Raw genomic sequence first — 14,888 nt, forward strand, 5'->3', positions numbered from 1 at the left:
TTGACTTAGACAAAAAATAATACAAAATGATTTTAATGCTAATATTTACATGTACAGGTTTTTTTTTCTTAACTTTAAAGAAAACAATATATTGCTTCAACAAAAATGAGAGAGGCTTCCTGCATCAATGGGAATTTAATTCTGTACTCTGAGCTATCGTGCAAAGGCAGTTTGGCTTATATATTCTTAGGTTGTATATTCATTCTTTTGCATCCCTAACAAAACCATTTAGAGATAATGAATCAGGGCTGAACAGCAGCTTCCTATATAAAATTAGATGGCAAATATTACTAATTAAGCTCTGTACAGTTCTGGTTCAAATTAAAATAGTTTATTGCTCAAACTAATGTTTTTTTGTGAATATGAATATCCAGCATTTTTTTTTTTTATAGCAGAATGATCTATACATTTGCTCACGATGTTGACCTGATGAATAGTTGTCTTTCTTTTTTGGTCATTGCTTTAAATAATTCTCATCCAACTAGCCATAAATCAGAATCAAATGGTCATATTAAGTATATAGGAAGAACAAAATTGAATAAATTGAGGAATCAAGATTTTTTTTCACATTCGGTAATATAGGATAAAAATCATCTCCAACTAATTCAGACTTTCTTTCAATTGTATTGATTCTCCTATGAGGAGAAAATAAGAATTATGTTTGACTTTCTGAAGTGTGTATTTTTTTAACATTATAGAAACCTTCAGTACTATTTGTCAATATTAATTTTAAAGTGCTCTATTCCTATCATATTGTGTGTAATTCCATTTCTAAAATTAAACTACATGTCATATCAATTGCATCTATCCTAATTAGCAGGAATTATGAAGTTTTATATCATTCATTATGTTATAGGAATTCATTCCAAAAAATTTTTTTTGACTAGTAATTGACTTAATAGAGCTAACGTAACTTATTTTTTTTGTGTGAATTTACTAGGAAGTGAAAGGAAGAATGACTTTGGGATTTTAACACATAAACAGAGCAGAGACATTGCTTTTTGTCTTGAAGACCTCTCTTCAGCAGTTATATTTTGTCTACTAATTGAGATTCCACAACATGGAAGACAGAACAAAAATACAAAGGAGAATCGAATTGGTGAAAGAAGAATATGGTTCTCTAATTCTTGTAGTTATTTCCAGCCTCACTGTGAACTTCTAACATAGTTCAAATACGTGTTTTTCTGAACTTTACCATTCGATAATGCCTTTTCTTGTAGACTGATATCTTCCTGGTTTTAAACCTGTTATCTAACACTTACTGCTTATCATATTTATATCTATAGTATTCAAATTTATAATTAATAAACATCATTAAGATCTGGTTTTATATATTAATGCTTTTGATATTTTTCTTCAACAGATTATCACCTTTATCACTTTTGTTAAAAAATGGAACGTTAGGCAATAGTAGAATGGCACCTGCTCAAAAGTGCTTTTTATACTATGGAGATGTAAAGCAGACAAGCAACTGGCTTGCTGTGGTGACAAGGCATATTAACGTCCCACTGTTTCTTTTTTGCTTAGAAATCCAAGACAGACTTGTCAGTAATCATTTCCAGAGTAATTTTTAAAAACCTGTGATTCTTTCTTTTATTAGTTTTAATAAAGAGTCACTGCTCCCAAAGCTTCCTTGGAAAATTATTACCTATCAGCAAGACAGAAGACAAACATATATGATATTGACAGCAGTAGAAAGTAGATCCCTAATGATGGCAATTAAGAGGTGAAAGTTACTTTTTTAAAAATACAGTCAACCCTAAATTAGGTTTCTTTTGAAAATATAACTTGAGTTCTAGAGAGTTGACAATTGAAACTAGTAGTGAGAAACTTGATTTAATAGTTTAAGCTAGAAGCAGATTTGCTTTGATAAGTAGTGAAATTGTGAAGTAGGGAAAAAAAAGACTCTACAATACTTGAACCAACCCAACCCATGTGTTCATTCACTGATACAATTTTCATTAACAATATGTTTTTTCTTACAAAAGATAAATACATCATATTTGAGAAACAGTATAAGGACTGTATAATTCTCTCTGTATACTGAAACAAGGGTGAAATCATTGTGTTATTTCAGACAAATGCTCATGTTCCTCTGGTTATCTGTAATGATTACATATTAAGTTAAACAATTTAGATTAGATCTAGAATTTGTCAGATCGGTGTTATGACTATAGAATCTATTACATAGTGTTGACATTGAGGGTAAGTTGAACATCATGTAGTCAATTTACTGTACTATTCTTCATTGTGTCTATAGGAAAAACAATTCAACTTGCAGTGCAATAAATGTTATAATATAATAGGCCATTTTATAACAGTGTCTAAGAACTGATAGACTAGAATGAATGAATAAATGGCTTGTAAGCTTGCTAGATGAATAAATGAATGAATGAATAAATAAAATCTATTGCCTTTATCAGATTTTCTTTTAAAGATGTCGTGAAACTATAAGCTCCTCTGTAGTTCATCTCTGATATAAGCATGGGGTGTTCTATAGAGAGGTTGTGCTCCTCGTGTCAGGTGCATGAAACTTGACTGGGGTAATGAGTCAGAAGCCACCAATGCTAACAGAACTTGTAAGGAGGAAAGTTCAATAATGAATGATTCTACGTGTCAAATGTAGTTAACAACGTGTAAAGTTGAGAGGGCCCCCATTGTAAGGAGATCAGGAGAAGGAAAAGAGGCTTGTAGTTTTGCTGTCACTAAAGCCATGTTTTATGGCTTTGACTCTTCCTTACTCGCATGCAGCTTAGTGGGAGAGACACAAATTACTGTTAACATGTTATTCAATTATTGTTTTTAACTATCAGCTTAGAGAAAAATCATCTCAATGTCAATGTCACTTTTTGGGAGAAATGAATGTAGAGAAATAATTCAGGTTTGAGAGCAATTGTCTAAATTTACAACTGTATGTGGTCAAACAACTATTGACGCTTGAGAGTTTCCAATTGCTGGTAATAGACTGGAAAAAAAGATAATGTGTTTGATCGATCAGCATGAACAAATTTCATTTAAGGGATCAATAACAGTTTATACCTGACAGAGCTGAGGGACCACATTTATTTTTCCCTTTGATTGAATAAATGTTTTCAATGGGACTGCAAATGTAAAGCAATCCTCACCATTTCTTAACTTGAGGCACAGCTCCAGCTACAGTGTTATTGCAAGCAATGTGTATTTAAAACTAATATACAGAAAAGTGGATAGCCAGGGGCTGGAGCAGTTGAATGAAACTAATGTACAGTTTATTAAAACACAACACATGGCAAGAGAAAGGTTTCATTTTCTTGGTGTCGAGCAATGGAAAAAAATAAGAGAGAGACATCACATTTCATGGTGCTAAGCTTTTTTGTGCTTTGTTTTATTAGTTTGTTTATTCGTTTGTCTCCCCCCTTTCTTTTTATTAAGATTAAATCCTTCAATGGATAAAATAAATTATAAAAAATATTAAACAGCAAAAAAGAATCAAATACCTGTGATGGATAACCCCAGGCTGAATCTTTCTATAGCATGTACAGCACTGCCTGCTTTGGCAATCTGTATACACATCTAGCTGGCTCTTTTTCCCTAGAGCCATCTTCCTACCAAATATAGCACCTAGGTCAGTAAATGTTTGTTGAATGAATAAATGGTTGAATCAATGCCTACTGATAGTGACTTCCTTCCTGCCAAATGGCCTTATAGTTGTTGCTGATTCATGGCATTTCATTTGGACTCAGTAGCTCGATCTAAGTTCTAGAGCGTCTGCGTGCTGTACAGAATGGAAGCATTCCTCATGTATCGATGGAAGAATGGCATCGCAGGTCACATGCAATTCAGCTAAAGATACAGCTGACTCTTAAACAACATGTGCAGGTTTACTTATACACAGATTTTTTTTTTCAATAAATACATACAGTACTGTAAATGTATTTTCTTTTCCTTATAATTTTCTTAATAAAGTTTCTTTTTTCTGACTTACTTTATTGTAAGAGTACAGTATGTGAGACATATATATAAAATACAAAATATGTGTTTATCAACTATGTTTATCGGTAAGGCTTCTGGTCAAGAGTAGGCCATTAGTAGTTAAGTTTTTGGAGAATCAAACATTATACAAGGATTTTTGACTGTGCCAGGAGTCAGTACCCCAAACCCCCATGTTGTTCAAGGATCAACTGTATTAGCTAAAGGAATAAAGTTTGCCACTGACTATCTAAAAAATAATAGGTAAGTGTTTTGGTTACAAAAAGGCAAAACAGGAATTTTAAACAGGAATCCTCTGATCACTTTTATTTTCCTTTCACATTAAAGAGAAATGGTTTTTCTTCTTTAAAACATAGCTTTCCAGCTGACAAGCTGGAAGTCATTTTTTCTCAGCCTTTAGGATTTTTTTCTCCAAAAGATATTTATTCTTGTCACCTGAAGTCTTCCTCTCTGGCATCGGAAAACACAGATTCTAGATGCACAGCTTTCTCTTTGCCTTAGTTATATGACTAGTAAGTTCATCCCAGAGGCTTTGAGTGACTCTCAATGAGAGTCAAAATAACTCTATTGATAATCTGTGTTTCTTTTCACAAAGACATAGTGACACAAGTTAAGGGAACACAGCTATCAAAATACTTTTTGCAAGTGCCTTCAATTCAGGTGTCACTTAGAAAAACACAGGGTAAAGTTTTCTCAGCAAAGAGTTTTCTTTCTCTGAACAATGTGTAAAAATTCCTCCCCAAAGAGGCTGGAGTTACATCGCCCTGTGATTAAGTTTCCGATGGTACGAATGACAAGCGTGCCTTGAAATGTGGGGGAAATGCCAATAGTACGTGCAGCTTCTTGTTCCAGCTGCCTCAGCCAGCTCCACATTCCCCGGCATGTGCCTCCAAGTGAGAGCTGAGATGGTGAGAGCTGCTCCTGAGGAAGAAAGCTGTGCCAGGTCTATTTTAGGCACTAAGGCTTTGAATTGTTTAAAATGCATATTGTTTGTGTACATCTCACAGAGGAAAATGCCAGCTCTGAGTGCCCTGGGCTGCTTGTATGTCAAATGATTAAGTCTTCAAATCCTACAGCCGAGAGGTCATTATCAATGGTTCTTCCAGGTCAGGGTAGACGCAGCAGAGTTTGAGGCAATGGTTGACCTTTTGATGGCACTTCAGGGTAACCCAGCTTCTTAGGGCATAAATAATCATTTTTAATTTGTTTGTCTGAGTTCTATTTGTTTAAGAATGCAAATGTATTATAACATATGTGACTTACAGATATTCTTTTGAGAAGAGAAAAGCAGTTTCCATAGCATTTCTCTCTTTCTGAACAAAACAGTTAATGAAGGAAATGAGATGACAGAATAAATAATGGAGATTATTTGGCAGTTTGGGATATCACTTTAAAACAGTACATTTTTCTCGTAAAGTATGAGCTTCCTCAGTATCTCCAAATAATCTTTCTCGCCTTCCTCATATATTAGCTATAATTTCAAATGGCTTGATGATGCTTTAAAAATCTGCCAACTATTTATATACAATGTGCCTTTGAGTCAAAGTTTATTTGTTTATTTTTGATGGGATAAGTGTCCATGCTTTGCTTATTTTGGACTGAATTAACTTCTGACATCACTGGTCTCTTTTTATTTTTGTGGAAGTATAGAAACTGAATATGAAGTAAGATAATAAATAATACTCAGCATTTCAATCAGCTTTGTTCTACTGCTATCAACTAGAGTGGACTATTCCTAACACACTGTAGAAAGTGAAAAAAAAACCCTGAGGCTTATAACTTAACTAGAGAAATAAGGCAGAGAAGATCCTGGAATGCAATGGTAAGCAATACTTAATTACATTTTTGTAAATCAATTATTAAAAGTTTGGTTATTTGACATTGCATTAGTGATGTGTGTCTGTTTTAGTGAAAATTTACATTGGCTTTATAGATGGTATGAGGCTTCTGAACAATGTGTGATAAAATGTGGTTTTATATAACAGTAACTATTGTAATAATTAAGGTGACATTAGCTACTTTAACAATAGTGGCAAATGTGTAATGGCACAAATGCAATAGAAATTCATATTTTAGTCTCATGAAATCCAAAACGGGACATGTGGATTGGTGGATGCCTTTCCTCTAAGTGGTGATTCAAGAAGCCAGACTCTTTTAATCTTGTGGTTTTACTTTCTTCAAGCATGCACCCAAACACAGCCGAGATCCCCCTCCCAGACTGGCAGAAAGAGAAAGAACATAGAAGACCTTGTATAGGAGGTTTGTCTGGATCAGTCACTTCTACTCAAAAGTCATTCAAAACAAGCAAACAACTCATAGATTATAACAACAGAATGGTGGTTACCAGGGGAGAAGTTGGTTAGATGGAGGACAAAGAGGGTACAAGGGTGTTGAGTACAAGGTGACAGAAAGAGAATAGATAGACTTCCAGTGGTGAGCATACAATAGAGTATACAGATGTTGTATTATAAAGTTGTACACCTGAAATTTATATAGTGTCATTAATCAATGCTACCTCAATAAATTTAATATATTTTTTAAATCATTCACTAGTATTTAGTTTAGTGGTCACACCCAACTGCAAAGAAGGGAGGGAAATACAATGTAGTTGTGTTCTGAAGAAGAAGTAGGTTTGGTGATAATCTAGCCAGTGTCTGATACAGCTATGATACTCTAAAATGACAGCACATGACTCTTAGTTCCAGTGATAATAAACTCCGTGGTTGAGAAGATAGTTTATACAGTAATTCCCAGAAGAAACACATTTCTTTCTTTTAAAGTAAGAGATTTTGAATAACTGCACATTGAACTGTCTGAAGTGAAGCATGCACTTTTGGAAGAAGATGTGGCAAATGTCCCGGCCCCCTTGGAAACTTGCTGCAACCGTGGAGAGAGGTGATGGAAGCAGAAGTCAGCTCTATCGTAAACCTTATGTTGGATCTCTGGCTTCCAGACAGCCCTGGTTTCTATCCAGATCCAAAGAATGGTCATGCTTGAAAGCAAGTTATCCTATCTAATATGTTTTCACTGGCTTGGCTACCAAGGCACCAGCTATTCAGGCAGTAGGTGGTAAACACGTCCAAAAAACTATATTTTTAGTAACTGGTTCCATTTTCTTTTGATCTTTCAACATAATATAATCAGTTTTTCATATTAGTAAATGACAGTGACAGGGGCACCTTTAAAATAACACATTCAGCTCAATCCATATTTAGAATCTTTAATCATTTAAAGGGTTTTACACTTATTTCTAGGAGTTATTACTATTGTTAAGCCTATTATATTTGCAACTTCACATCTCCTATTGCTCCAACTGTTTTCCTGTTCTTTTTTTCTTTCCTTTCTCTTTCTCATGTTCCTTAACCTCTGCCCCGGAGACTAATAAATTAAGTTCCCAGTATGCAGAGGTGCTGTCTGTTCCTGAGTTGTAATGAATGCCTCCTCATTAATCAGACAGCAGAGATTCTGATGGAGATGTCCCCTTTTCTCCAGCAAACCAGATGTCACAGTGCTATGTCAAAGGCTTGTACTGGGTCTTTGGTGTCTATTTGTTATGAACAGCACTCAGGTAAAATATTATGAAAAGGACACAAGGATTGTAAATAATGGCCAAAATGATATTATTGAGATTATAAAGCCTCTGTTGGTTTTGTAAATTAAAAAAGGTTAAACTCTTTTCTTTAGAGCAATGAACATCCATAATAATTACTGTTTTTCTGTGTATTTCACCCATTACAGAAGGTTATAAAATTTCTCTGAGAATATGAAAAGTATTTGTTATAATGAGATTGATTTAGAAAGTAAGTTTCTAAATTCATCTTATTCTTCCAGATCTCAGAGCAATTAAGTACCATGAATATCTATTGGTTTATTTCAAAATGCATAATAAATAATAACTAAAATTTTAAAAAGTAATTGCTTCTCTAGTAATTTTGCTAAGGCATTGTTAAAATAAAAGTTTTCTTTTAAATTGAAATTAAAAGTTTGTTTTCTGAGTGTAAATGACAGACTTCCGTACATGTGGATATCCACATTCTCAAAGTCCAGGATTGGCTTCCATGAATACTGGTGTCTACTGTGACTCCATGTTGTCAAGAGATTATTGGGTTTAGTGTTTCTATTTAGAAATTCCTTTCTGGTATTTCTTGGGAGAATTATATATTTCTCTGAATCTCAAACTCTTGAGAAAAATCAGTTTAGAAATCGAGAAAATGGGAAAAAAGTATTGTAATTCTGCAGGAATTAAACAATCAACAGAGAAGCATTAGTGGGTCAACTTCAAATCAAAAGCAAGAGAAGGAAATCTTTATATGTGAAGTCCATCGATAAAGTTAATATTTCCTGGAACCATGGCTGGAGGAAGGAGGAGAGAAGTAGTCACGATTCTAATGAGTCTGGCTTGTTTAGTTGTAGCAGAGTTGCCAGGTTATAAATATGTTTGTAGTCCTGTCTTTTGCTACTAGTTCATCACTATTGAACTAGCAGCAAATCAAATAAGTAGTAATAAGCTTATACAAATAGTATATTTTATATAAATTCTATGAGTGATGCTCCAAGAATAAACAAGTTTTTGGAAGCAAAATGTCTTTAAACCGGTAATTTCAAAGTCTGATTCTGTGTAGTGCCTTTAATCTTGTGAGCAGAGCAGAATGTGACTTTCTTAGAATACTACCCAATAATAATCACTGGCATTTTTTTCAGTGTTGGTACCCTGTAGATTACATTTCTTTGTAAATAATGCTAAGTTTAATCATTTTCATTTATTAAATAATTTATGATATAATATCAAGTAAAGAGTATGAAATGTTAGAAGTATCTCAATATTTTTAAAATAAGCTCATTGTCAGTCAGATATGTTTGAATCAGAATAAAACATTTATTTATATTATATCTACTTTTTAACAGAAAAGTTCTGAAACTTTTACTACCAACTTATCATAGCAAAAGATTCAGGTTTATAATTATGGTCACTCATTACTGTTACATAAAAAAATGTTATGAAAAATACAGTAATAACTTATGATTTTGAGAATTCCTGAGAATTTTTAGGATTTCCAATTTTTCATTCTCAAATCCCATCAGGAATTTGGATATACTGTTCTATTTTCACAGTCAGTCGAAGTGAAGGAGTACCTTTAAACTCAGCAGATAAATTGAGTGATTGAATCTCTACGGTGCAGTTTGAGTAGTTCCAATGTTATTAACTCTGCTCATTGCAAATTAAGGTTTTTAACTTTAGTAATACCAATGTGCAGAAATTCAGGTACTATTCTGCTCTGTGAGGATCAAATAAATATTTAGATGAATGGTCTAAGGTTCAGTTGCCAAGGCATTTTTTGGAAACATCAGACAAAATGGGATCGATTATAATCTCATGCAGTAACTTTGAATATTATTCAAAGTAGTTTAATTGTTGTCCAAGCCTGGTGTGAGATGTCAAGAAGTATACTCCTTGACTCAAAAGAGATTCAAGTTACATCAAATTCTTCTTTTAGGAGGACAGTGACTCTCTATGCTATTGGTGTCCTTAGGAAACATTACTCTGCAGGCTCTCTTTTTCTTTTTCCTGAATGGGGCTAGACTGGTGTGACATTATGTGACTGGCTAGATACAGGACAGCTTTATAAGCCTGCACTTAGTAGCTGAAGAGTTATTTTCAGACTGAAAGCCCTGGGAAATAAGAAGCAGCTTTCAGCTGTGTTTTACTTGATTATGTGATCAGCAAGTCATCAGGCTTGAGTGGGAGTCTATAAGAAGATCAAGAGAAAGATGATATAGAAAGTCAGAGTGCTTTACAGTCCTATCATTATGTGAAATAGGATAAAGATGAATGTGAGGCCTTTCCATGTTGTGGTGAGTGGGTTGGAATGGAAATGAGATCTGAGCTCTAGCCTTGGTTCTATGTGGCACTGGATAAATCACTTGTTCTCTCTGACTTTGAAGGTCTTGTTCATAATAAAAGAGACTAGATGATTCTTTTGATTGACTATATCAGTAAAGGAATTTAATTTTCAGTGCCACGGCCTTGGTTAGGGCTCTTATTTACTCCAACTTGACTATTCCAATTATATCCTGGTTACCAGTCATATATGTCCTGCTCTATCTTCACGTCTTCCTGTTAGGTGTCTCTCTAAAACACAAATCTGATCATTTTAGTATTCTGTTTACAATTAGATGGCTTCTAATTTTCTATAAAATGAACTAGATTTCTTTTGTGTAACATTTAAAGCTCTTTCTGATTTAGTTCTATTTATATCTCCAGCTTCACTGCTCTTCATCCCTCATAATATATCCATACTTACACCTTGCCCATCCACAAAAATGATGAAAATATGTGAAACTGGCTGAGTTTGCTCTGGACCTACTCTTTATTTTGATTCATATATATTTATATTAACTATTACACCTGAAAGAAATTCCTTTCCTCATTAGTTGCATCTGGTATTCTTCCTTTAATTCTACAAAATTCAAATAAAATGTTTTCTTTGATTTTCCCCCACAATAAGAGTTAATCATCTCTAACTTTATGCCACCATTGTATCTAGTACATAATTCTATGTGGTTGTATTTATCATACTGTATTAAAATTTTTATTCACAATTTTTTCTTCATCATCCTTAAATTTTATATTTGTGCATTTAGTTTCTTGTATCTCTAGGGGCTGCTACCTAATAGGTTCTCAATACGTGTAAGTTAAGTGGAACTGGCTTAAGGCAGGAACCATGGTTATTTTCTTCAGCATTGTATACTCAGCACTAAACACAACATCCGAAACACAATAGGTGCTCACTAAATATGTGTTAAATGAATGGTAAATTGATTAATGAATGTATTAATAGTTTTTTTTTGTTTGAAGATATCAACCCAAGTTCATCTCAGCTATAGTTACTATTGACCTATGGAAGTTATTAATTAGTAGGGGATGTTATTATGATGGAAATGGTAATTTATTTTGAAATATAAAGTTAATTTAACTTAAAAGAGGAGAAAGTTAAATTAAAAACAAATTCTATTAAGTTATTCATACTTAGGAAATGGCCTTCAAAACTAGTCTTTTTATATCTCTCATTATGTACTGCCATTTATGTGCTTTATTACCTGTTCCTTGTGTTGCCAGTTATAATCTGTGTAATCTTGATCAATTTCCTTATTTTAAAAATGGAGATGCTAATTTTTATTGAATTTATAGAGATGATGTGAAGCCAATCTGTAGGAAAGCAGTTTGTTACTCATAAAGTGTCATACAAAGGAAAGAAAATTATTATTCTATTCACATATGTCTCAAATTCTAAGGTTACTCTTCATGTCTAAATCAAGTCCTCTTTCCTGAACTTTAATATTATTCTCATAAGGTCCTGTCTTGTGGAAAGGAAGATTAACCATTCACCTCCATTTGGGGAGGGGATGTATATTTTATTTAATATAAAGAGAGTGATTCATATTTCCAATTGACTCTTCTTCACATGTATTAGTCATCTCGGGCTGCCATAATGACATGCCACAGACTAGGTGGCTTAAACAACAGAAATTTATTTCTCACATTTCTAAAGGCTAAGAAGCCCAAATTAAGGTGCTGGCTGAATTGGTTTCTGGTAAGAGCTCTCTTCCTGGCTTATAAATGGCTACCTTCTCTCTCTGTCCTTACATGGCATGAAAAGAGTGAGTCCTTAGACGTCTCTTCCATTAAGAATACTAATCCTCTGGAATCAGGGACCTACCTTTATTACCTCGTTTAATCTTAATTACTTCTCTAAAGACCCTATCTCTAAATAACACCTTATTTAGGATTAGGCCTCCAATATCTAAATTTTGGAGAGGTACAATTTAGTTCATTACACCACACCAGATAACAACTATGGAATCCTTCCATGCTGTAGGAATGAAAATCAAGCCACTAGATTTTCAGTGGTTGCCTATGCTTCATCCTGGTTATATGTATTTTAGTGAACTGGCAGAATATGTGTATGTGTGTGTATATTGCTTTATTTTTGTGTTTAATTTTATCTCTGGGACATATGAACCCCAATATTCCTACCCTAAAGCTACTCTTGGCTATGATTAAAGTTTAATCTTTTTTTTTTTTTTTGGCAAGGAAGTAAAAAAATAAAAATAAAACCTCCTCTACATTTTTGTTAATGTTATGAATTAGCAGGAGATATTCAGAAATAGAGTTGCCTACATGTTGTTTGAAAATTGTTTACAGCAAATAATGAACAAAGCAAATCAGATTGCCAAAGGCCTAGCTGTTGAGAAAGTGTAGCACATTATTAATTAAAATACAAGTCAGCTTTTCCAACACTTGTAGCCTGTGGGTATCAAATGTACTCCACTTGATTGAATCAGGTAGTGGCAGCACAGGCATTTTTTATTTTGTGCTGGAAGGGATAACAAAAATGTAAAGCTGTTTTCTGCTACTTCATTTGAAAAAAATATTATTTTGGAATGAAGGCCTACCAGCTGCAGCAGACAGGCAGAAATAACATAAAATCTACATTATACCCTTGCACTGTGATTTTAAACAAGGGGTCTACAACCTCAGATACTCTCATGGCATTGTATTATAGGCAGACCTTTGTCTATGGCCAAGGAAACAGTTTCCATGGAGATGCAAGGCATTTGACAATGGTCACTGTTTGGGTGAAGAAAATTAATCCAAGCAGGAGACCAGTTTATAGTTATATATTTTTTTTTTCTGTGCAAGAGGAGGGGAAAAATAGTTGAGAAGTAGCATAGAAAAAAAACATATCTGCCTTTTGGGCATTCCTTTTAAAATACTGAAGTCAGTGAAATTTTGAGAAACCTGCAAACTATGTTTCCAGATTCAGTGCTGATGGGAATTCTCAGGTGAAAGAAAAAATAGTAAAGAGAACGTGATCTTTTATAATACAGTTAAATATTTAGCTCATCCCCAGGGTAACTCAGGAAAAGAAATAATGCTGAGAGGTTTTTTTTGTTTGTTCATTTTGTTTTGTTTTAATTCAAGCACTATTAACTATTAAGCGAGGAGCTGGTACTTTTTAACTCTGCCTTGTTCCAAGCTCTTTCTGGACAAAGATCACTTTTTAGTCATCCCTATATATTCTTTATCCTAGTATCTGGGAAAATAATTGAAAGAGTAGGTTTTCCATAAGTGTTTGTTGAATGCCATGGGCACATCGAACTGTTATGCTCCATAGAACATTAAGTACAATAATTTTAAAGGACTTTGGATGCTACCTACAGAGTCAGCTCTACTCAAGTCAGAGACTCCTGTAGGTTCAATTGAGGCAACTTTAAAAGATTAATTAACCCTATCAGGGTACTAGTGTTGAACAGAACATTTAGAACTGTTAGGGCAGTTTACAAAAATTCCTAATTGAAGAAAGAGGCTTTGTAATAATGGGCAGAACCACTGTAGACAAAAAAGCAAACAGAGCAAGTCAAATGCCTTTTTGACCTGTGGGATCTTGATCCACATATTTCATTCCCACTGTTGGTGGATTTCTGGGTGCAGTTAGTCACCTGTGGCCATTGAATTAAACTTCTTCCTCCCTTATTCCTCTCATAGAGGGCACCAGTGGCTCAGATTAATCTCTATCTTTTGTAAATAGATTTCCAGGGTTTAAATTAATGCATTTCTACAGTTTTCAAATTAAGACATTCAATGAAGCAGATTGAATAGGGATCAAATCGACTCAATTTTGTTCCTTGTGTTAGTCTAGGTCTGATTCATAATTACTGTTTGAAAGGTAGTTTTTACCCTGAGAGTTTAGTTGGATTTTGTTCATCATTTGGAAAGCTTTACCTGAATAAGAAAGTTCTTCATTGACCTAGGTTAATGATAGCTTGATGCGTTCCTTTGGTCTCATAGAAGTACCAGCTATCTGTCATACAGCCACAGTGGGAAGGAGCTAGCTTCTCGATTCCAAAAGCAATTCCCTGTCTAGCCTACTAGAAGGAATGTTTTACAGTAGCAAATTACATTTTCTCTTTCTTTCTTCCTTCCTTCCTTTTTCTTCCTTCTTATAAAATATATACTAAATTTGCCTGTTTCTCTCCTCTGGTTTGTCTTCTTCTCTCATTCCTTCTTTCTAGTGCCTTGTATGAAGTCGTTACATCCTTTTCAGTTTTTTTCCAAGTCCCTGCCTTGTCAATATTCCCTGTGGAACTCCCTGCTCCCCATATTCATTTCTCTGTCTGCTTTAGGTACAAAATGGGTTTCTTCCTCCCAAATCTCTATTCTGCCAAAAGAATTTGCCCTAGGAATTAAGGGCACATATACAATATTATAAATTGATCATTGATATATGAGTGGTCACATTTTTTTTTTCTCCTTTCTCCCAGGCTTTTAAGCTGTTTGCAAGGCCAGGAGACAACAGACAGTTTCAAAGCGATCTTGGCCTTTCTTGTTTTTTACTTCCTCTCTCTTATGGGAATGTAAATCTTCATTGCTATAGAGCAACTGATTGTGACCTTATGTGTTAGCAGTTCTGTTCCCTGAAAACTAAAAATAGGGCTTAATCTTCTCAACATGTGAGGATCCAAAAGGGGCTCTTTGATTAATAGCTGTCTATATGTGATGGCATCCATGTCCTCCTCCGATCACACTGTGGATGGGGGAAGGGATGCTGGCGAAGGGGAGGCTTAGCTTCAGTGTTATCATTTGTTATGGATGACTCATTGTCTTGTCCTCAGTGTCTAACTCTTTCCTGACTTCTGTGCTCCGTTAAGAAGGCCACCTCTATAGGCAACCACTGCAAAAAATACACCCCCAAACATAGGCTGTATGTTTTTAGGTTTTAAATTTCAGTTTTTTTAAATTTTATACATCAGTTCTCAGAAACTATATGCAACCACATTTCACTGCATAACAGAATGCTAGAGAAGCTAGTACTCAGTGTTGCCCTAGTAATTAAATAAACAAACCCACTTCTCCCCTC

The sequence above is a fragment of the Pteropus vampyrus genome, unplaced genomic scaffold, assembly GCF_000151845.1.
Source record: "Pteropus vampyrus isolate Shadow unplaced genomic scaffold, Pvam_2.0 Scaffold2, whole genome shotgun sequence".
Classification (NCBI taxonomy): Eukaryota; Metazoa; Chordata; class Mammalia; order Chiroptera; family Pteropodidae; genus Pteropus; species Pteropus vampyrus.